This window comes from Macaca thibetana, chromosome 20 (genome assembly GCF_024542745.1).
Source record: "Macaca thibetana thibetana isolate TM-01 chromosome 20, ASM2454274v1, whole genome shotgun sequence".
Lineage (NCBI taxonomy): Eukaryota > Metazoa > Chordata > Mammalia > Primates > Cercopithecidae > Macaca > Macaca thibetana.
In genome coordinates, this window is record NC_065597.1 from 59,667,348 (window position 1) to 59,691,593 (window position 24,246).

Consider the following 24,246-nt stretch of genomic DNA (forward strand, 5'->3'; position numbering starts at 1 on the left):
TGCATAAAGCAAGGGCTTGGATCAGACAGCTTGTGCTCCAGTCCAGGCCCCTCTACTTACTGACTGTGTGACCTTGGACAAGTTGAACCGTCCTTCTGATACCAATTTTCTAATTAGTAAAATTAGCTTCTAATTGGAGTTGCCTCCAAGGCTTGCTAAAAGGATTAAAGGAGAAAATTATTTCAGTTATCTGTTAAAAAGCAGCCGAATTTACTGCAATAAATGGCAACAAATATAAATTTTATATTCTCTTTCCTAGTATCAGTTCTCCACTTCATTTGCTAGGTGGTATTTTGCCTATGGGTTCACCATCTTCTGTCCAAGTTTACTTTTATGCCTCCTGGAGTCGAAGGCAACTGCTGCCTCTCAGTTTAGACACAATTGGGCTGCATCTTAGCTCTGATACCTTCTAGCTGTGCGTTTTTGAACAAATCATCACATCTCTCAGAGCCTCAGCTTCCCCATGTGAGAAATGGGTTTAACGTTCATGTTGGGGGATTGAGTCAATGTACTTTAAGCTCTTGGAACAGTGCTTGGCATACAGAAAGCACTAGAAGGGTTCGTTGTTATTGCCTCACAGGGTTACGGTAAAGACGGAGTGGGCTTTGTGTGTCTGCAAAGCCCTTATCCAAAGTCCCAACACGTAGCAAGCCCTCTGTAAACATCAGTCGTATAATCCAGAATTTAATAAACAAGTCCAAGGCCCCTCTCTCCACCCCCTGAGCAATTTAATAGATGTCAGTCAATCCCCTTTTTTGGCCTTTTCAGAACAAAAAGCCCTGTTCTCTCCTCCAGTGGGGTTTCCCTGGGCTAACTGAAGCATCCTCCTGGTCTTAAACAGGAGGATTCCTGGAGCCAAGTAGGATCCTTCTCCTGCACCACGAAGGCCCAGGGGCCAGGTAACATACCGTCTGGCTAATCTGGAGCCAAGCAGAAACTGGCACGGAGGACATCCACACGCTTATTGCATTTCCTTTCCCTGTGAAAGAACCCTACAGTCCAGCCCAGCAAGCACCTCTCCTTGACCAGCTAATGAGGTTATAAGAAAACTTAGGCATCTGACTTTAATAATGGTATTAAACCCAGAAATCTGACTTGAATAATGGTATGGCAAGGCAAACATGGTCCTGGCAGGGACCAGGAGCGAGGGCAGGTGAGGGTACACATTTGAGGCTGAGTGACACATCCTATATGAAGCTGATTCACGTTGGAGCAAATCCGGGCAGGGACCAGCTGATTCAGGCAGTTAAGTTATTGCTCTGCCAGTTTAATATTTCGCCATCTGCTAACTGAAGGCTCTACTGCCTGCTGGGTCCTATAAAGACTTTTATTTATTATATTACACATGGCAACATCTGCCACCAGGATGAGGTTCTACTCGGCGCCCTAATTAAACACACACACACTTCAGTGACGGCAGAGGGCCGGGTATCGCTGTGAGTGAGCCGAACTGTTGCTGGGAGTTCAAAACTTGGAGCGTCCCATCCTGAAGAGCCTTTACTGAGAAAAAGTAGCATGACTCATTCAGCTCACCTCCTGGTGGCCATTAAAGATTTACAGGTGATTTAAAGTAGGCTGGGGGAAGAAAAATGAGTTTTTGGGGGGAAAAAAAAATCAAAAGGCTGAGTGTTTATCTCCTCTAACCTGCCTCTCACTCCCAAACAGAACTTGAGTTTCAGGGCTTGGTTTGGCCAATGGTCAGAATTCTTGCTTCACTCTGGCACATGAGCCCCTGCCCTTCAATCTCCACGCACACTCTCAGAAACAAGAAGCTCTGCAGATGAAGAAAATGAATGTCAAAGATTCCATTCAATTTTTCATTCATGCATGCATTAAAAAAATAGGGAGTCATTCTACTACAGAGACACATGCACACTTATGTTTACTGTGGCATTGTTCACAATAGCAAAGACTTGGAATCAACCCAAATGCCCGTCAGTGATAGACTGGATGAAGAAAATGTGGCACATATACACCATGGAATACTATGCAAACTATAAAAAAGGACGAATTCATGTCCTTTGCAAGGACATGGATGAAGCTGGAAACCATCATTCTCAACAAACTAACACAAGAACCGAAGACCAAATACCACATATTCTCACTCACAAGTGGGAATTGAACAATGAGAACACATGGACACAGGGAGGGGAACATCACACACCAGGGCCTGTTGGGGGGCGTGGAGGGCTAGGGGAGGGATAGCATTAGGAGAAATACCTAGTGTAGATGATGGATTGATAGGTGCAGCAAACCACCACGGCACGTGTATACCTATGTAACAAACCTGCATGTTCTGCACGTGGATCCGAGAACTTAAAGTAAAATAAATAAATAAATAAATAAACAAATAAGGAGTATGTGCTACATAACCCATACTCCAGCAGGTGGGCTGGTAAATAAGATAGACATTTGTGTTTTCATTAAAGCCCCATTTGACTAAGTCAAGGGGACACACAAATGGATAAGATAATTGCAGATCGTGCTGAGCGTTAGGCGGCAAATAAAGAGGGTGATATATATATTAGATACTGGGCTGGCATATGGGTATATTAGTTTCGTATTATTGCTGGAACAAGTTTAGTGGCTTAAAACAATACAAAACTATTATCTTATAGTTGTGTACTTCAGAAGTCCAACATAGGCTAAAATTACTGAGCTAAAATCAAGGCACTGGGCAAAGATCAAGACGTCAGCAGGGCTGTTCCTTCTGGAGGCTCTTGGAGAAAATCCATTTTCTTGCTTTTTCCAGCTTCTAAAGGCTGCCTGCTTTCTTTGGCTTGTGGCCCCTTCCTCCATCTTCAAAGGCAGTAACATGTCTGTTTCCATCATCACACTCCTATCTTTGACTCTTTGGTTCTGCCTCCCTCTTCCTCTTTTAAACATCTTTATGATTCCGCTGGATGCAACCAGATATTCCAGGAAAATCTCCCTATTTTAAGGTCAGCTGATTAGTAAACTTAATTTCACCTGCTGCCTTAATTGCCCTTTGCCATGTCACTTCAAATACTCATGGGATCCAGGGATGAGGATGAATTTCAAAGTTGGCATTCAATTTTTCATTCATACATGCATTCAATAAATATTGAGTACATGCTACATAATCCATACTCTAGCAGGTGAACTGGTAAATAAGACAGATGTTTCTGTCTTCATAAAAACCGCATATTTGCGGGGTGTCATTATTCTGCTGAATACAGTGGACAAGAAACTACTTTAGATAGAGTAGTCCTTAGGAGGACTTCTCTGAAATGTGATGAGAAAGGGTTGCAAGCAGAAGGAAAAGGAAGTATGAAGATCCAGAGGCAGGAGAGAATTTAGAATGGCCTTGGTACTGAAGGGAAACCAGTCATGGGCTTAGGAGTCATAGAGAGTCATAGGCAAGGGAAAAGTGGCCCCACATGAAGCTGAAGGGGTAAAAAAGGGAGGAATCAGATCACCTAGTCTTGTATACCTTGCAGAGGCAGCCTGGTGCAATGATCAAAAGCCCAGACATTGGAAGGGAACTTACTTTCACTTAGCACCTAATTTTTACCAGACCCTGTGCCAGATCTTCAAATAAATTATCTCATTTAGTTCCTGAAACAAGTACATGAAATACACATTGCAATTCCCATTTTGCAGAAGAGAAAATAGTGACTTAAACAACTAAATTATAAAGACACACTGATGTGCATTCTGAAATACCTGGCTCAGAGCCCTTGCTTTCTCCACCACTCAAGGCTCCTGTCCAAATGATTTTGCCTTCCGTGCATGTGTGATTATGCAGCCGGGATCCTCTATCTTCTTTTTTCTCATTTAACTTGATAGACAGACTGCAGAACCTCAAGATAACCTGCAGTGGAGCATCCCACTGAATTTGTGTTTTGCTTGCTGCTTAAGAGGTACATGAAATTCCTCTTGCCTGCTCTAAAGAGGTTGAACCTATATGTTCTCCAGTCCCACTAGGGAGGATTCATGTTATTTAGGACACTGGCTGAGTTGCTGGTACAAGAGATCCAAAGACATAGTGAGTCAGGCCAAGTAGGAATCTACTTCTGTTTCACAGATTGGTCCAGAGGTACATAGTCTAGGGCTGTCATAGTTTCTCTGCCCCTTGCAATCAATCATCTAGGGATCTGGTTCCTTGTATTTTAATGTTCTTCTTTCTTCTGAAGTATTGTCCTCATCCACATGGTTGAAGTAGACTAGCCAGAACTCCATCAAATTCCAATCTGTAGAAAGGAAATAGAGAGTGAAATGCAAGCATTTTCCTTTCCAATGCTGTGACTAGAAGCTGCATGCATCCATTCTGCTCACATCCTGGAGGCAGTAATTTAGTTGCATGTCCACACACAGTTGCAACAGAAGCAAGAAAGGTAGTCTCTACCTAGATGGTCACATACAGAATGAAAGCTTGAGAAGTTCTACTACTAACAAAACGAAAGAGAAAATAAATACTGGAGAAAAATTAGCACTCTACCACAAAAGATGGCTGCCCTTTTGGTTTATCTAAAGTCTAGGCATTCTTTGCCCAATGGATATTGTTTGTAGAAGTTTTAGAAGGAATAAATCTCTACTGTTCAGAAAAGATAACCAAATTAATTTATTTTATCTCTCAGGGGCTGAAAGTAAAAATGGCCTGATCCTGGGTAGATCTCATTTACCTGCTGTCATTGGAAAAGGCATTGGAGTTGCGGGGACCATGGTGAGTGGATAAACAAACCTCATCCAGAACAAAACCTCTAAGAGGGGTTACCCTGAGAGTTACCAGGCTGCACTGCACTGTAGCCCAGCAGCACTGGCTCCGTTGTCAACACTGCCATCTTCTGTCAGTACGAAACACAAACAGGTTGACAAATACCAGTGCTTTTCCCTAATTGGGAGTACGAGTTGTGAGAACTCCTAATTATACAAGAACCCTGGAACCAGAGAAGAAACTCTCAATAAGGTAATTCAGGACTTCTGGCCAACCTGGAAGCTGGTAACTCAAGTATTTTGATCAAATTTGGGGAAAAATAATTTAAACTCATGATAGTACTTGCTCTTGAGGTATTAGTAGAAATGCTATTTCTGTCAATAAACAAGAGATTAAAAAAAAAAAATTTTAAATCCCCTGAATATGTCCTCAAACGTGATGCCAATGCAAAGATTGATAAAATGCCAAATATCTGGCTTATAAAAAATGCAAAGAATTCATGGAAGAGCCAACGTGTCCCACTAAAACCACTCCAAGTGGAATTTTTGAACAAAATACCACTTAAATGATTGTTTACCTGAGGTCACTGGTGGAGGTTGCAGTGAGCCAAGATCGTGCCACTGCACTCCAGCCTGGGTGACAGAGTGAGAATCTTGTCTCAAAAAACATATAACAAAAAATGAAAAATAAAAACTCAATCCAGATTAAAAATAATAGGAAAGAAAATTAGAACTTGAAGGTATGTCTAAAGAAATTATGTAGAATGCAACACAAATAGATTAGGTAATTAAAACTATTAAAGAGAGGTGAGAGGATACAGAAGACAGAAACAGACTAATGTATGTCTAATATATTAGACATAATATTGGGAGAGAATAGAGAGACTGGATAACAGGCAATATTGAAAGTGATAATAAATAGAAATTTTGCAAAGGCTGGGCAGAGTGGCTCATGCCTGTAATCCCAACACTTTGGGAGGCAGAAGTGGGCAGATCACCTGAGGTCAGAAGTTTGAGACCAGCCTGGCCAACATGGTGAAACCCTGTCTCTACTAAAAATAGAAAAATTAGCCAGGCATGGTGGCACATGCCTGTAGTCCCAGCTACTTGGGAGGCTGAGGCAAGAAAATCGCTTGAACCCAGGAGGCAGAGGTTGCAGTGAGCCAAGATTGTGCCACTGCCTGGGCGACCGAGTAAGACTCTGTCCGAGAGAGGGACAGAGAGAGAGAGAGAGAGAGGAAAGAAAAAGAAAGAGAGAGAGAGAAAGAGGGAGGGAGGGAGGAAGGAGGGAAGGAAGGACTGTAAAAATGGTAAAATACAGTCATGTACCACATAACATTTTAGTCAACAGACTGCATACATCAGTGGCTCCACAAAATTATAATACTGTGTTTTTATTGGACCTTTTCTATGTTTAGATATGTTTAGGCAGACAAAGGTTTACCATTGTGTTCCAACTGCCTAGAGTATTCAATAGAGTAACCTGCTGTACAGCCATGTAGCCTAGGAGCCATAGGCTATACCATACAGCCTGGGTGTGTAGGAGGCTACACTATCTAGGTTTGTGTAAGGACGCTATGATATGTACACAATGACGAAATCACCTAATGACTCATTTCTCAGAACATATCCCGATTGTTAAGTGATGCATGATGAGATAGATAGATAGATAGATAGATAGATAGATAGATAGATACATAGATACATAGATACATAGATACATAGATACATAGATACATAGATAGATCATACACACAAACACACACATAAAAATCTTCAGGTCCAAGCACAGCATATATAAGCAAGATGAATGCAAAGAAATTCATAGCCAGACATTGCAGTGAAACCACAGAACATCAAAGACAGGAAGACTTAAAAGTTCGCAGGGGAAGAGGGCAGATAACCTTCAAAAACACGACAATTAGATCATCACCTGAGTTTTCAGGCAAAGCAATAGAAAAGCCAAAAGACCCTGGAATAACACCTCACACCTCGAAAATTCTAAGAGAAAAGAACCATCAATCTAGAATTGTGCTTCAGGCAAATGTATGTTTTAAGAATGAGTTTGAAATGATGACATTTCCATATAAACAAAAACTGAGAGATTTTTATCACCGATAAATCCCCCCAAAAGAATACTAAAAAAATGAAAAAGGAAAATAGCCCAGAAAAAAAACTCGAATCCAAGAAGAATAGTTAGCAAAAAAGCTTACAAGCTGGAAGATAAATCTAAAACATTATCTGTATAAAATATTAATAGTAACAATCTGATTTGTGAGAATGTGTTTAGGATGAGATTGAAACTGTTGACAACATTGACATTTAAGTCATGAGGAAGTGACTAACATGAAAGTATCATAAAGTCCTTCTGTGATTTGGAAGGGGAAGTTAAGACATTTGTAGATTTACTTTTTCTTTTTCTTTCTTTTTTTTTTTTTTTTTTTTGAGATGGAGTCTTTCTCTGTCTCCCAGGCTGGAGTGGAGGGGCGTGATCTCAACTCACTGCAAGCTCCACCTCCCAGGTTCACGCCATTCTCCTGCCTCAGCCTCCTGAGCAGCTGGGACTACAGGTGCCCACCACCATGCCCAGCTAATTTATTTATTTATTTATGTTTGGTATTTTTAGTAGAGACGGGGTTTCACCATTTTAGCCAGGATGGTCTCGATCTCCTACCTCATGATCTGCCCGCCTCTACCTCCCAAAGTGCTGGGATTACAGGCATTAGCCACCGTGCCTGGCTAGACTTTCAATTTAACTTGATATACATGATAAAATTTCGAGAGAGATGATGATGACAGACAAGAGGTTTTAAATTTTGGGAATTTTAGAATTTTTAGAATCTTAATATTTGAATTTGGAATTTTTAAACTCCAACAAGTAAAGGGAAAAGCAGAGTTTGAAAACAACACAAAAACAAACAAAAAAACCTCAATTCAAAGAAAGGAAAGAAAAGCAGCATGAGGAAAAAGGGAATAAATCTTAGAAACCATATAGTGCGAAAAAAGCAAGTCTTAAAATATTATTTAAGGTATGAGATCATCTTTATAAAGTTCAAAAATAAGCAAAACTGATAAAGCTTTGTGCTAAAGCTAATAAAGCAAAGAAAGGGGATGATAAACACAAAACAGGATTGTAGATTTCCACATGGGGATAGGATGGGGGATGCAAGCGGCACTTTCCACCCAGATAGATCCAGTAGAACCGGTCACTTTAGTCAATCAGTTAGGCAATTAACGTAGTTTGGATATTTGATCCTCCAAACATCATATTGAAATCTGATCCCCATGTTGGAGTTGGGACCTACTGGGAGGTGTTTGGGGCATGGGAGTTGATAGCTCAGGAATGATTTGATGCCATTCTCACAGAAGTGAGCTCTCATTTTGGGCCGGGTGTTGTGGCTCATGCCTGTAATCCCAGCACTTTAGGAGGTGGAGGCAGGAGGAGCACACGAGACCAGGGGTTCCAAACCAGCCTGGCAAACGTGAAGAACCTCTGCCTCTACTAAAAATACAAAAATTAGCAGGCATGGTGGTGTGCGCCTGTAGTCCCAGCTACTCAGGAGGCTGAGGCACAAGAATCACTTGAACCTGGGAGGTGGAGATTGCAGTGAGCCGAGATCATGCCACTGCCTTCCAGCCTGGGCAACAAAGGATTATCCTGTCTCAAAAAAAAAAAGTTCTCATTCTTAGTCCCAGGACAACTCGTTGTTGAAAAGAGCCTGGCACCTCCTCGTCTCTCTCACTTCCTCTTTCACCATGTCAGCTGCGCACGGTCCCTCCACTTCCTCTTCTGCCCTAAGTAGAAACAGCTTGAGACCCCACTAGAAGCAGATGCTGGTGTCAGGCTTCTTGTACAGACTGCAGAACCACACACCAAATAAACCTCTTTTATAAGTAAAGTGCCCAGCCTCAGGTATTCCTTTATAGCAACACAAATGGACTACAACAGCAATGATTTTATGGGTCTTCATTTTCTTGATATGTTTGATAACTTACATGTTATATATATATATATTCTTTGTGTGTTTCAAATATTGCATTAAAAATATTTTAAAATAGGCCAGGCATGGTGACTCATGCCTGTAATCTTAGTACTTCGGGAGGCTGAGGCAGGCAGATTGCCTGAGGTCAGGACCTCAAGACCAGGCTGGCCAACATGGCGAAACCCCGTCTTTACTAAAAATACAAAAAAAAAAAAAAAAAAAAAAATTAGCCAGGTGTGATGGCTGGTGCCTGTAATTCCAGCTGCTCGGGAGGCTGAGGCAGGAGAATGGCCTGAACCCAGGCAGTAGAGGTTGCAGTGAGCTGAGATCACACCAGCGCACTCCAGCCTGGGCAACAGAGTAAGACTCCACCTCAAAAAAAATTAAAAATAAAATTAAATGCATAAAACAATAGAAGGATAAGTTTCCTGAGGACAAGAGCAAAACCAGAGCTTTTCTGTATCCTATCTGTTGTACACACAGAGGGCCCTCAACAAATATCTGCTTACATTACACCCAGGGAATTTGTTTACTTTAGTGCATTACAAAAGAATGAGAAAAGCCGGCCGGGCGCGGTGGCTCACGCCTGTAATCCCAGCACTTTGGGAGGCCGAGACGGTCGGATCACGAGGTCAGGATATCGAGACCACCCTGGCTAACACGGTGAAACCCCGTCTCTACTAAAAATACAAAAAACTAGCCGGGCGAGGTGGCAGGCGCCTGTAGTCACAGCTACTCGGGAGGCTGAGGCAGGAGAATGGCGTAAACCTGGGAGGCGGAGCTTGCAGTGAGCTGAGATCTGGCCGCTGCACTCCAGCCTGGGCGACAGAGCGAGACTCTGTCTCAAAAAAAAAAAAAGAATGAGAAAAGCCAAGTCTTCTCAAAAGCAAACGTCAACGCGGCAGACAGAGGACTAAATTCCATGATAAGACAGTGTATAATATAGTATAATGGGCATAATACAGGTAATAATAACAGAAAAACAAATCTGTTTTTCAGCCATGAATTACAGTCTCTCTGTGGCTCTGGGCGAGAAGCATGCCTACAGTTACTCTGGGCTGCAAGTTGTTAAATCATGATGGATGATCCCATAAGGAACCAAACAAGATCACTGGAATTCATTCATTTGCCAGGTACCCTGGGAATTCTTTCATTTCCCCCCAGACCTGACTGCCTCCTCCCATTACTGGAGCAGCCGTTGGGCTGTACCACACAGACTCACTATGAAGCGGGAGCGAGGCCCAGAAACACAAAGCCAGCATTCCAGGTCTAGCCACAAAGATGATAAAATAAGCAGCTCTCTACATTCAGTCCAAAGCAACAAGGTGGTTGGGAGGAGGGTGGAAGGACACACTTAATGAAAACCTAGATCTGCAACTGCTGGTGTTGTGTCTGGGAGTGATTATTTTGCCTGCATACAGCTCAGTTTTTGCATTAAGAAAATGGGAATCATAATATATATCTAGTTCAAGGATTATTTGGAAGACATTGGTTTGCACCAGATCTAGCACATAGTAGGTGCTCTCCAAATGTTTTCTTTTCTCAGTAAGTTTCCACACATCTTCACCTTTGACCTTCAACTTTTAAATAAAGAAGAGATTGCAATGCTGCGTGACAGAGGAGAAAAATACTATCTAAAACTACTACTGACTGCAGCTGCTTCTGTCCCTAAGGGAGAGACATTATTTCTCTCCAGACTAAATGTATTTTCTTTAGCAAAATACTTTGATAGGCAGCTTTGGTTATGAAATGTGAGGCCCCCCAGGGCACAGTTAAGAAGAAGACAGGGAAACAAAGAAGTAGCGAAATAGCTCTGCATTGTGAAAATGAACAGAGATGCCAGGGTTTGGCGGTATGCTAGGAAGCGGGGTGATAAGAGAAAGCACATTGCAACAGTTATCCCTGTTGCTGTTCTTCACCTGACAACCCATCCTCTCCTCTTCCACTGCTGTATTGCTGTCATTAGAAATTAATCGGGCTGGGCGCAGTGGCTCACACTTCTAATCCAGCACTTTGGAAGGCCGGGTGGGGGCGGATCACGAGGTCAAGAGATCAAGACCATCCTGGTCAACATGGTGAAACCCTGTCTCTACTAATAATAGAAAAATTAGCTGGGTGTGGTGGCGTGCTCCTGTAGTCCCAACTACTCAGGAAGCTGAGACAGGAGAATCGCTTGAACCCAAGAGGCAGAGGTTGCAGTGAGCCGAGATTGCTCCACTGCACTTCAGCCTGGCCACAGAGGGAGACTCCATATCAAAAAAAAAAAAGAAAGAAAGAAAGAAATTTTCTTCAACCTGAGGAAACCAATTTAGAAAAAGAAAAATAAATAAAATAAAGAAATTATCAGCATCTTACTTACTATATAGTCTACTTATTTATTGTATGTCTCTTCCCTCAAGAGACTAAGCTTCCTAAAGGCAGCATTTATGTGTATTTTATTCACTGCTGTTTCTCCAGAGCCCAGAAGAGTGCTTGGAAAATAAGAGGTATTCACTATGTTTTCCTTCAATAAATGATTAAGAGGGGGACTTTTAAAGCAAAACTTCTACTGCCGAACTACAGCTCAATGAGAATACAAAACTATTGTTTTAAGTCTGAGTTTAGGGGTTGTTTGTTATATGGCATTATTGTAGCGACAGCTGACTGATACAGATAGCAATATTGGTTGCATTCAGATATGATTTAAATCACATCAAAGTTGGAAGACTGACTGAGATTTGGGGCTCAAATTCTCCTGAATTTAATCCTGTCCCATTATATCTGAACCTCTCCTTTCTCCTCCATAGGGAATAAATCTTCCTTCTGGAGGAATGAAATGATACCTTCCTCACAGGTCACTGTGAGAATTAAAACACCACTTTTTTCATAATGAACACTCAATAAATATCAGCCATTACCATCAATCTACTCAAACAATTCTGATGTTTAATGGGTTCACTTATTCTCCAGGTAAACTCAGTCCTGCTAAAAAATAAACATAAGATTTTGATCCTGTACAGTGCCTGAAGTTAAAGATATGTAATATGAAATAATATGTCTTGGATAAATTAGCAAAGTCAAATTAATTACAACACTTAAAGCTTACAAAGCAAAAGGGTTATTTGCATTCATTAAAAATAGGTAAAACTTCCCTCTTCTTTTGAGATGTAATAGGACCATATTTTTTTAAGAACCACAAAAAATATTTAGATATTTTGATCCATGTCTACCTTCTAGAATTTATATTAAGGAAATTATTGTAAATACATATATATATATATATATTTTTTTTTTTTTTTTTTTTTTCAAGACAGAGTTTTGCTCTGTCACCCAGGCAAGAGTGCAGTGGTGTGATCTTGGCTCACTGCAAGCTCCACCTCCCAGGTTCACACCATTCTCCTGCCTCAGCCTCCCAGTAGCTGGGACTACAGGTGCCCGCCACCATGCCTGGCTAATTTTTTTTTTTTTTGGTATTTTTTAGTAGAGACAGAGTTTTACCATGTTAGCCAGGATGGTCTCGATCTCCTGACCTCATGATCCACCCGCCTCAGCCTCCCAAAGTAATATTTGTTTAAAAACTATTATGTGAATGCACATCTTTGTTGAAGCATATTTGATTGCATACTACTTTGAATTCAGAAGTAGAAAGTCACCAGAAAATGCCATTCTCATGCAAATAACCAAAACAAATTAGATGAGCTACAAAGTTGTCTGAAAAAAAAAGCCTTCAGTGAACTAAGGACACAGAAAAATCCAAACAAACTAAATTCCAGAAAGTGAAGGTCATTTTAGAGGAGAGGAGAGATTTACTACAGGTCTTATCAAAAGCATGCTCTTTTGGATGTAAATATTTTTTACTTTAGTCTCTACTCTTTTACACAAAATTTTCAGTATACAATCAAACATTAAAAGACATATTAACATCTGTTTAAAGAATAACCAAAAAAGTGGCCTATAGTTAAGAGTAGAAACAATCAAGAAAAACAGATCCAGAAATGACTCAGATGTTGGAATTATTAGACAGGGAATTTAAAATAACTATAATAAAAATGTTAAAAGCCTAATGAAAAATGTAGATAACATACATGAAGAAATGGAAAATTTCCCAAAGACATGTTCATCAGGAAATGTTAGAAAAAAATTAAATTGGATAAGTACCAATGAAAAATACAATATTAGAAATAAATAACATCAGATGTGCTTAACAGCACACTGGAAAAAAAAAATCAGGTGAAAGTATCAGGAACTACAGGCAGATCAATAGAAAGTATCCAAACTGAAACACAAAAACCAAAATAGTGAAAAAAATAAAACAGCATATTCAAGATCTGTTGGACAGTATAAATGAATCTAACTTGATATGAAGTGATGTAATAGAAGTTCCAGAAAGAGAAGAGAAAAACTGGATAGATAAAATATTTGATGTAATAATAGCCATCTGAGAACATTCCAAGACAGATGAAAGACATAAACCTGTAGACCCAAGAAGCTCAGTGAACCCTAAGCAAGATAAATATTAAAAAAACCATACCTAGAAATGTAACAACCAAAAATCATGTAAAACAATAAATATCACATCTAAAAAGCAATAGGAATAAAAAGACACATTAAATACATAAGAAAAAAATTTGTGATGGCTAACATTTCATCAGAATCTACAATAAAGAAGCCAGAAAACAATTAAATTACATCATTGAGTACTACAAGAAAAAAGAAATGGAAGCAGAGAATTCTATGTCTAACAAAAAATATCCTTCAAAATGAAGATGAAATAAAGATATCCTCAGAGACAAAAGCTGAGATACTTGCTGATACTTCAGGCTGAGGGAAATTATATCAGATGGAACCCCAGATGTGCAGAAAGAAATTAAAAACAGCCGAAATGGTAAATATTTTATAAATGGAAAAGACCTTTTTTGACATTTATTTTTACATTTATAATTTCTCATATATGTAAGTGACTATTTACAGTGTAGACTGGAAATAATAACAATGTATGATAGGATTAATACCATATGTGTCACTGTAACATAGAATATAACAAGAGCACAAAAGGCAGAATTGGACATAAGTGGAATTATACTGTAGCATGATTAACATTGTTTGAAGGTATATTGTGAACATTTACATGTAGTTTCTATAGTAACCACTGAATATTTTTAAAAAGAAATATAATCTAACTATCCACAGAGGATATAAAAGTAATATTAAGAATACTTAATTTTCCCCTGAAAAGACAAAAATGAACAAAGGAATAAAGAATAAATATCATCAATATAAAACAAATACCAAGAGGGTAGGCATAAGTCGAATCATATCAATAATTACCTTAAATGTAAATGGACTGACTCCTCTAATAAAAAGGCAGAGCTTATTAAATTGGATATGAAAAGCAACACTGAACTATATGTTGTTTTTGAGAAACACAATTTTATTATGAAGATACAGGCCAACAGAAAATAAAAGGATAGAGAAAAATATAGTATGAAAACACCAAAAATAAGAAATCTGGTATGACTATGTTAATATCAGACAATGTAGCATTTAAACAAAGAGTATGACTGGATATTAAGAAGAATATCTCAAAATAATCAAAAAAAGGATAATTAAGAAGAAAACAATCATGAATATAGATGTACCTAACAACACAGTTCCAAAACTCACCAAGGAAAAACTGACAGAACTGAAAGGAGAAATAAAAAAAACTCACAATCATAGTTGGGGAATGTGTACCTTCTTGGTGCAGGTTGAACATCCCTTATCCAAAATGCTTGGGACCAGAAGGATTTCCAATTTTGCTGGATTTTGGAATATTTGCATTATACTTACTGGTTGAGCATTCCTAATATGAAACTCCAAATCCAGTGAGCATTTACTTTGAGCATATTGTCAGCACTCAAAAAGTTTTAGATTTTGGAGCATTCTAGATTTTGGATTTTCAAATCAGGGATGCTCAACTTATAACTGATAGAACAAGCAGATCAAAGATTCAGTAAACACTATTTGAACAACTCTATAAACTAAACTGATATAGTATTTTAAACTGCTACATCCAACAACTCCTGAAAACTCATTCTTTTAAAGTTCTCATGGAACATTCAGCAAAATAGACCATATTCTGGATCATATAAAAGTATTAATGAATATCAAAGAATGAAATTATACAGAGTAACATGATAGAATAAAATCATTCACAATAAAATATCTAGCAAATCCCCCAAGTACTGGGAAATAAAACAACACTCTCCTAAATAACCCATAGATCAAAAAATAAATCATAAAGGAAAGTATAAAATATTTTGAACTAAATAATAATGAAAATATATCAAAATTTGTGAAATAAAGCTAACACAGCACTTAGAAGAAAATTTATGACTTTAAATACTTACATTGGAGAAGAAAGGTATGTAAACCTTTCATCTTAAGAAGCTAGGAAAAGAAGAATAAGGTAAATCTAAGGCAAGTAAAAGAAAGGAAATACTAAAAGTAAAGTGGCAATATAAATTCTTAACAATGGACCAAAAAAAGAGGGAAAGCACAAATTACCCACATAAAGAATAAAAATGAAACATCACTACATATTCTAAAAATGTTAAAAGAGATAAAGAAATATTAAAACATTCTAATAATTCAACAACTTATACTCATTAATCCAAATCACAAATTACTAACAATTGAAGCCACGGAAAATAAATAATCCCATATCTATTAAAGAAATTAAATTTGTAAAACCTTTCTACGAAGAAAATGTTCCACATATATGGTTCATTAGTGAATTCTACAAAACATTTAAGGAAGAAATGTCAATATTGCACAAATTCAGAACATAGAGGAAGAGGTATCGCTTCTTAATACAGAAGGCCAGCGTCACCCTCACCCCAAAATGTAACAAAGCTATTACAAGTAAAAAAATAACAGCCCAATCCCTCACGAACATAGGCACAAAATTTTTTTTTTTTTTTTTTTTTAAGACGGAATTTCGCTCTTGTTGCCCAGGCTAGAGCACAGTGGCACAATCTTGGCTCACTGTAACTTCCACCTTCCAGTTTCAAGTGATTCTCCTGCCTCAGCCTCCCACGTAGCTGGGATTACAGGTGCCCACCAATATGCCCATCTAAATTTTGTATTTTTAGTAGAGACGGGGTTTCACCATGTTGGTCAGGCTGGTCTCGAACTACTGACCTCGTGATCTGCCCTCCTCGGCCTCCCAAAGTGCTGGGATTACAGGTGTGAGCTACCATGCCCGGCCTATAGGCACAGAAATTCTAAACAAAATATTTGCAAACAGAATCCAGGTCTCTCTCTATATATATAGATATGTATACATATCTATATCTATCTAGAGATATGTGTGTGTATATATATATCTATACACATATATGTATAGATATATATATAAAGAATAATGCGTCATGACCAAGCAAGGTTTATTCAAAGAAAGCAAGGCTTGTTTAATGAAAGTCAATCAACATAACTCATCTTACTAACAGAGTAAGAGGGAAAACCATTTGATCATCTCAAAATACACAGAAAAAAAATCTGACAAAAATCATTAGTTCTTTATGAGAAGAACACCCAGTGAAACTAGGAATAGATGGAAACATCTCCAATATAAGGTTCATCTTTAAAAACGTACAGTTAGTATCATAATTAATAAAATATTAAATCTTTTTCTCCTAAAATCTGGAACAAAGAAAGGATGCGCACTCTCATATGCTGCGTTCAGTATGTACTGAAGTTTTTAGCCAGAATATAAGGTAAATAAAAGAAATAAAAGGCATAAAGTTGGAAAAGAAGTAAACTGTCATTATTTGCAAAACTACGATTTGTCTAAAACCTGGAGGCAAAACTAATATCCAAAAATAATAGATTCTTTGAATAAATTTCAGGAAATCCATTCAACAGACTATTCTGTAGTCATTTAGAATGAGATGCTATTAAAAGTGCTAATAAAATGAGAAAGTGTTTGCTAAAACCAGCTGTAAAAAACATTTTAGTGGAATGGTGGGTAAATATGGACTGGTTATTAGACAATTTTAAAGAGTTATTTTTCACTTTGTTAGAAGTGATAGTGCTATGTGGCTATGTGAAATTTTGCATTTTAAGAAACCCATTCATAATCATTTAGACCACAGGTTTTCGACCTTAGCACTACTGGCGTTTAGAACCAGATAATTCTTTGTTTTGGAGGGGGCTGTCCTGTGCATTGTAGTATGTTTAGTAACGTCCCTGATCTCTATCAGGGATGCAGGCACGCTTCCTTTTGTGACAACCAACATTGTCTCCAGGCATTGCCAAAAGTCCTCTTTCGGAGGATGAGGGTCAAAATCACCCTCAGTTGAGAGCCACTGATTTAGGGTTTAATATCATGATGTCTGTACTTACTTTTGTATCATTTCAGAAAAAAAAATGCACAAAGAAAATATAACAAATATTAGTGTTAATTCTAAGCGATAAATACATGAATATGTATTATGCTATCTTTTTTTTATTCTACCTTTTATATTTCATTTACATACTTGATATATATATAATTTTTTTTGAGATGGAGTCTTACTCTGTTGCCCAGGCTGGAGTGCAGTGGCATGATCTTGGCTCACTGCAACCTCCACGTCCTAGGTTCAAGCGATTCTCCTGTCTCAGCCTCTTGAGTAGATGGGATTACAGGCACTCACCACCAAACCCAGCTAATTTTTGTATTTTTAGTAGGGACAGAGTTTCACCATGTTAGCCAGGCTGGTCTCGAACTCCTGACCTCAAGTGATTTGCCCGCCTCGGCCTCCCAAAATGCTGGGATTACAGGCATGAGCCACTACACCCAGCTGACATACTTGTTACATATATACTTTTTTAATCTTCTTTATTATACTGTCTACTTTTCTGTTTGAAAGTTTCATAATAAAAGTCAAAATCATTAAAATATGCTGTAAATGGAAAATGCAATACAATTGTATTGCACTAGGACTAAAAATATGCAAAATTACATATACAAAAACTACTCAAAAGAGTACGTTCAAGAGGAATAAGTCTTTTTTTTTTTTTTTTTTTTTTTTTGAGACGGAGTCTCGCTCTGTCGCCAGGGGCCGGATCTCAGCTCACTGCAAGCTCTGCCTCCTGGGTTTTTACGCCATTCTCCTGCCTCAGCCTCCCAAGTAGCTGGGACTACAGGTGCCCGCCACCTCGCCCGGCTAGTTTTTTGTATTTTTTTAGTAGAGACGGGGTTTCACCGTGTTAGCCAGGATGCTCTCGATCTCCTGACCTCGTGATCCACCCCGCCTCGGCCTCCCAAAGTGCTGGGATTACAGGTTTGAGCCACCGCGCCCGGCCAAAAGCCTGGAGATGCCCGGGATTGAACCCGGGGCCTCATACATGCAAAGCATGCACTCTACCACTGAGCTACATCCCCTTGCCTCAAGAGGTAAGAGTAAGTCTTTTCAGCAGTGTGCCACAGCCACTCCAGTGACAGTGGGAGTCAATGCAGGTTGGCTGTGGGTCTCCTAAGAGGTGCCGCTACCACAGTCACCTGAATTCACTGACGATTGAGCCTCTCCTCCCATCCTTCGTGCTTTACCAACTGTATAATGAATCCTAGTATAAAGGAGAAACAAGGAAGAATCAAAGAGAATGTAAAGACGAGTTTTTTCCCAAGAAGAATTCTGAAGATGATTCATCCTTCCACAGCCAGATCTCTTGTTGGGGAGAAAAAAAAAAAAAAAAAAAAAACATGACTGGCCAAAGGCACATCCAAGAGGAAGCACTGGAATGACCAGTTGACGGCTAGGTCTTGCCACTCTAGAGTTGTCACTGCCCCAGAATATAGTGACAATTAAAATCTTGGAGGAGTCACCCAAGAAGCATTTGATCTCAGGATTAAACGAAATTTATCCCCTCAATATTCAAGAGACGTAGCAGAAGAACAAAGGAAGACCCTCTAGGAGACACTTAAGGAAAATGAGAAGCTTCACAGAGAAATTGAACAAAGAACAACGAAATTGCTCGCCTGAAAAAGGAGAATAAATAATTGGCAGAAGCAGCAGAGTACAGTATATGACAGAGGCAACCCAGAGACTGAATGATGAACCTCTGGATAACTTTGAAGCACCAGATAGTCAGGAATTTGATTCTGAAGAGCAAACGGGTGAGGATTCTTAAGTGGAAGGGCCAAAAATTGGCACGTGCACTGAGAATCCTATCTTCCTCTACAGATGCAAAACCTTGCATGTAAAATTTAGGATTCACAATTGTCGAGATATGGAACCAAAATAAGTGCCCATCGACCAATGAATGGCTAAAGAAAATGTGTGGTATATATACACCATGGAATACTACTCAGCCATTAAAAAATAATAATAATGTCTTTGCAGCAACTTGGAAGGAGCTAGAGGCCATTATTCTAAGTGAAATAACTCAGGAATGGAAAACAAAATACCAGATGTGCTCACTTATAAGGGGGAGCTAAGCCATAGGCACGTAAAGGCATACAAAGTGATATAATGGACACTGGAGACTCTGAAGAGGAAAGGATAAAGAGGGAATGAAGGATCCAAAACCTGCATATTGGATACAGTGTATACTACTCAGGTGACGGGTGTAGTAAAATCTTAGACTTTATCACTATATAATTTATAATTCATCCGTGTAACCAAAAACCACCTGAACCCCCAAAGCTATTGAAATATATGTATATGTATATACACATACACCCACACATACATAAGTCTTACATGTGAAACCTATTAATATTTGACTCTTGAGAAATATACCATCCAATGGGTTCTCCTGGCCCCCTGCCTAGACAGAGCCAATTACCAAGAAGGGGAAACTGCAGTGGGAAAAGAGTAGTTCACACAGAGCCACCTGTGCAGGAGACCTGAGTTTTCTTATTACTCAAGTCAGCCTCCCCGGAGCATTGGGGGATCAGAGTTTTTAAAGATGATTTGGCACATAGGCGCTCAGGAAGTGGGAAGTGCCGATTGGTCAGATAGGAGATGGTATCAAGGGGTTGGAAGTGAGGTTTTCTTGCTGTCTTCTGTCCCTCGGTGGGATGGCAGAACTGGCTGAGCCAAATTACCAGTCTGGGTAGTGTCAGCTGATCCACTGAGTGCAGGATCTGCAAAACATCCCAAGCACTGGTCTTAGGTTTCCCAATAGTGATGTTATCCCCAGGAGCAATTTGGGGAAGTTCAGACTCTTGGAACCAGAGGCTGCATGACCCCTAAGCCATAATTTCTAACATTGTAGCTAATTCGTTAGTCCTACAAAGGCAGACTGCCCACCAGGCAAGAAGGGGGTCTTTTCAGGAAAGGGCTATTATCAATTTTCTTTCAGAGTCAAACTGTAAACTAATTTCCTTCCCAAGGTTATTTCCGCCTATGCCCAGGAATGAATAAGGATAGCTTTAAGACGAGACACAAGGTGTGGTTGGTTAGGTCTGATCTCTGTCACTGTCATCATTTCCTCAGTTATAATTTCTGCAAAGGCAGTTTCAAGTTTACCTCCAGTACAGTTCTTTGTAGCTGAACACATAATTACATAATGCAACCTCTGAGATCAAAATTCTTTGTTTGAATCCTGGGACCCTATTGTATTAAAATACAAACACTGTATACTTTTAATTTATGATGTTTTATGTGAATAGCATTTTCACAACTGTCAGACATGACTTGTGTAAATGACTAAAGAAACTTCAATCTCCTATCGAAAAAAAAAGAAATACATTCAAGGGGTTGTGGATGAGTTAGAGTGTAATTCGTGGTTGATTTCACTTCCTAGATTTTAAAATAATCTGTAATTATCTGCTTTTATATTGAAAAAAATGACAAAATCTAAGAGTGTCAAAATGCAGTATTATTAATCATTCACGGCCTAATATTGGAAGAGAATTAGCAGAAAACACAGCAGAGACGAGAGACTTGCAGACTGAAGTTCTTCCATTCACTGCCAAGAAAGCATCTAGAGGCGGAATAGCTTTGAATGGGCATACATCTGCATAATGACTTTTCCTTTGTTCTTTTCTCACTGGTTAATTGAGTAACTTGTACAACAAATATGCCTTCAGACTTCACACCAGATTAGGGCCCTTTGTAAATAAAATTAAAGTTGGGAATATGCTTCCCCTAGCTGGTAAATAAATTCAGGAAGTTTGAGGTTTAGCATGGCATGCCAAGATGTCTAAGTAAATCTCAAATTCTTCCATATTTTTAAATAAATGTCAAGGACTATCAAATGCCAAGAACTCCCAAGAGGAAAAGAGCTCACCTCACTCTGAATCAGAGACCCTCTCCAATCAAAATGTCCCACCTGAAAAGTGGTCTTCTCTCCTACCCCATCACAGTCATATGGATGTTACTGATGTCGTGTTTGTCTGGAATATTGCCTGGTTCCTATGACAAGAACGATAAAATCTCTTAGTATTCTGCAACAAACAGCCTCTTTCTCATTAAAGCACCTCTGATTTGGACATGAGTCTCTCCTACGGACCCAGGCATTTTTCTAATCATTGGCATTACAATAGTGAACCAAACAAAAATGCCTGTCCTCAGAGAGCTTAGTTTTTAATGGGTTCTTCCAAAATCCTAGCAGTAGCGACCACAAGCAGAGGATAGATCCTGGGTAACCCAAGTCAGGTTGTGCAATGCTTGTGTTCATCACTTAGGGATAAAAGTCTTCATCTGATTTCAGACTCCTTACACAGCATCATCATAAGGTGGTAAGTCACGGATCATCTGAGGAAGCACTAAGCTAAAAAGAGAAAAAGTGCCCCTGAACCTTTCTGAACCGAGTGGTATTTGCCTAAGAGATGGGGAAGCTGAACTGAGTCACACTGAGATGAGAACGGGGCTCCACCCATGATGTCCTTGTCTCAGAATAAGTCGGCCTCTTACGCTATAGCATAATTATAATACCTGGATCAAAAGAATAGGATGGGCTGGGCACAGTGGCTCATGCCTGTAATCCCAGCACTTTGGGAGGCTGAGGTGGGTGGATCATCTGTGGTCAGGAGTTCGAGACCAGCCTGGCCAACATGGCGAAACCCTGTCTTTACTAAAAATACAAAAATTAGTCAGGCGCAGTGGTGGGTGCCTGAAATCCCGGCTGCTCGGGAGGCAGAGGCAGGAGAATCGCTTGACCCAGGAGGGGAAGTTGCAGTGAGCCGAGATTGCGCCACTGCACTCCAGACTGGGCAACAAGAGTGAAACTCCATCTCCAAAAAAAAAAAAAAAAGAACACAATGTGGGATCAGAGGAGCCCTCCAACACAAGTGGCTTCGGTTCAAACATAAGCTCTGTCGTTTGTTCACAGTGTTTCACTGGACAAAGAACTTGACTTCCCAGCCTCAGTTTCCCCATCTGTAAAGGGAGGTGACCAAGAATACTTCACAGAGTTGTTATGAGGGGTAAGTGGAATGTTTCATGGGATGCAGTAAGCACAGTGCCTGCCACACAGTAAACACTCAATAAATGTTAGCTATTTCCCACTAATACAGTATAGTACATATAATATAATGTTAGCTAGTTATGAGTCATTACAAACTTACTCACCCAAAGGCCCCAGTTATTTTCTGAACGCACACCATGTGCCAGGCATGCTAACTGCTATTTATATTTTCTTCTTGACTTCCAGCAGCCTATAATGGAAGTTATTATTGTCTTTATTTTACAGGTGAGGATAATGAGCTCAGAGATGTGAAGCAACCCGCCCAAGGCCACACAGCCAGGAATAGCAGGGTCAAGATTCAAACCCAGGCAGAAATTACTTGAAATTCCATGTTCTCTTCCCAACACAATCCCTGTCTCATTTCTGTCTTTCCATTGATACCAGTATTTCCAAGCTTTCACCTTACCACATTCTTTAATCAACACGTTATTCAGATTTTTTTTTTAAACTGGCAACCTGAGGCATAGCTCTCTTAACTGCTGGCAGCCTAAACTTACTGCAAAAGCACCATCTCTATGTGCCCCCAGACCTTTCAGCATTATCAAAATTAGAAGTGCATTCACCCTTTAACTCCGCAACTCTACTTTTGGAAATTTATCCTAGAATATACACACACCTGTACACAATGACATACAAGCAATGTTATTCATTGCACTGTGGCTTGTAATAGCAAAAGATTAGAACTATCCCAGCTGTTCATCAAGAGAGAAATAATTAAATAAAACATAATATAGCCATTATAATAGAAAAACATATAATTATAAATAAGAATAAAAAAACTCATTATACTCTGATACAGAAAGATAAGCAGGATATATTGCAAGTTTTAAAAGGCAGGATACAGAACTGTCTGTGTAATAAAAAAACAAGTGCATATACATTTGTATTTGCTTGTACGTACCTGAAATCCTGCAAATATAAAGAAGAAACAAATAACAATGGCTGCCTGTGGAAAGGAAATGTCCCAGGCAGAAGGGACAATTTTCACTGAATATTCTAGCATACTCTTGTTTTTAAATTTTCAATCATATGAATGAATGGCCTATTCAAGAAATGAAATGATTTTTAAAATATGAGTTTTAAGAGTATAGGATTAAGAGTATAGGCTTTTTTTTAAGAGTATAGGGTTTTAAGAGTATAGGATTAAGAATCAGAAATTTGAGTCAAGTTTGAGGCAAACTTGGACAACCTACTTTATTTCTGTCAGCCTTCATTTCTTCATCAGCAAAATCTCTAAGCCCCCAAATACTAGGGACTTCGGCGATCGTTATCATCATCATAGCTACCATTTATTCAGTGGTTACTATTTGCCAAGCCCTATACTACAGCCCTCTAAGAATTTGCCTCATTGCATCATTGCAAGCAACCCTATGAGATAGGAACTATGATTACTCCCATCTCGCAGATGAGCAAACAGAAGCTCAGCGTGGGGGGATAACTTGCCCAAGGTCACACAGCCAGTACGTGGCAGAACCAGAATTCAAACCCAGGTCTCTCAGGCCTGTATTTGGACTCAATGGTTTGCTGCCTCCATTCACACTGATAATTTTCCTAGTTGTGTTCCCTGTCTCTTGCATAAATTCCACCCACCAGTTCCCTTCTGAACATTGCCAGCCTCCACCAGGCCTGGCCCTCACTTATTTCCAATCACCCTTTATCCACCATAGCTTTGGAAATGGACTGTTACTAATGGCTAGTCATATGTCAGCCTAATGAATGGGAGGCAGGCTTCCATTAAAATAATGAAATTAGCGAGTTTCGAATTTGGTTACATCGCATGGCACACAGCCTCAAGTAATTACCACCCCATGCTCCTTCCTACGAATTAAAGTCAGCCTATTTATTTAAGGTCTTTGGCTTGGCCATCTCTATTAAGCTCACATCATCTGTTTGGGGATGGAATTTTTTTTTTTTTTTGGCCTTGTTTGTTTAAATGATGTTGGGTCTGTTCCCCTGATTAATAAAGCCGTAAACACAGTCAGGAGCAGCTTCTGAACCATGTGCAAAAGCAAAGAATGTAAGTCAAAGAACAATTCTTTGGGGGTTTGGGTTTTGTTTGTTTGGGTTTTTTTTTTTTCCTCCAAAGGATGGAAACAATAAGAAAGAAGCTCTTTGAGCTCCAGAAACTCCAATTATGCTGACATTTCTGCTGCAGAAATACAGCAGGCTC

The 24,246-nt window shown here is 39.3% G+C and overlaps 1 non-coding gene across 1 annotated transcript; it reads right to left on the reverse strand.

Moving 5' to 3' along the window:
- Nucleotides 1–17,973: 17,973 nt before the first annotated feature.
- On the reverse strand, nt 17,974–18,045 carry TRNAA-UGC (transfer RNA alanine (anticodon UGC)). Its single transcript has one exon. It is a non-coding gene; the product is annotated as a tRNA-Ala (tRNA).
- Nucleotides 18,046–24,246: the final 6,201 nt, after the last annotated feature.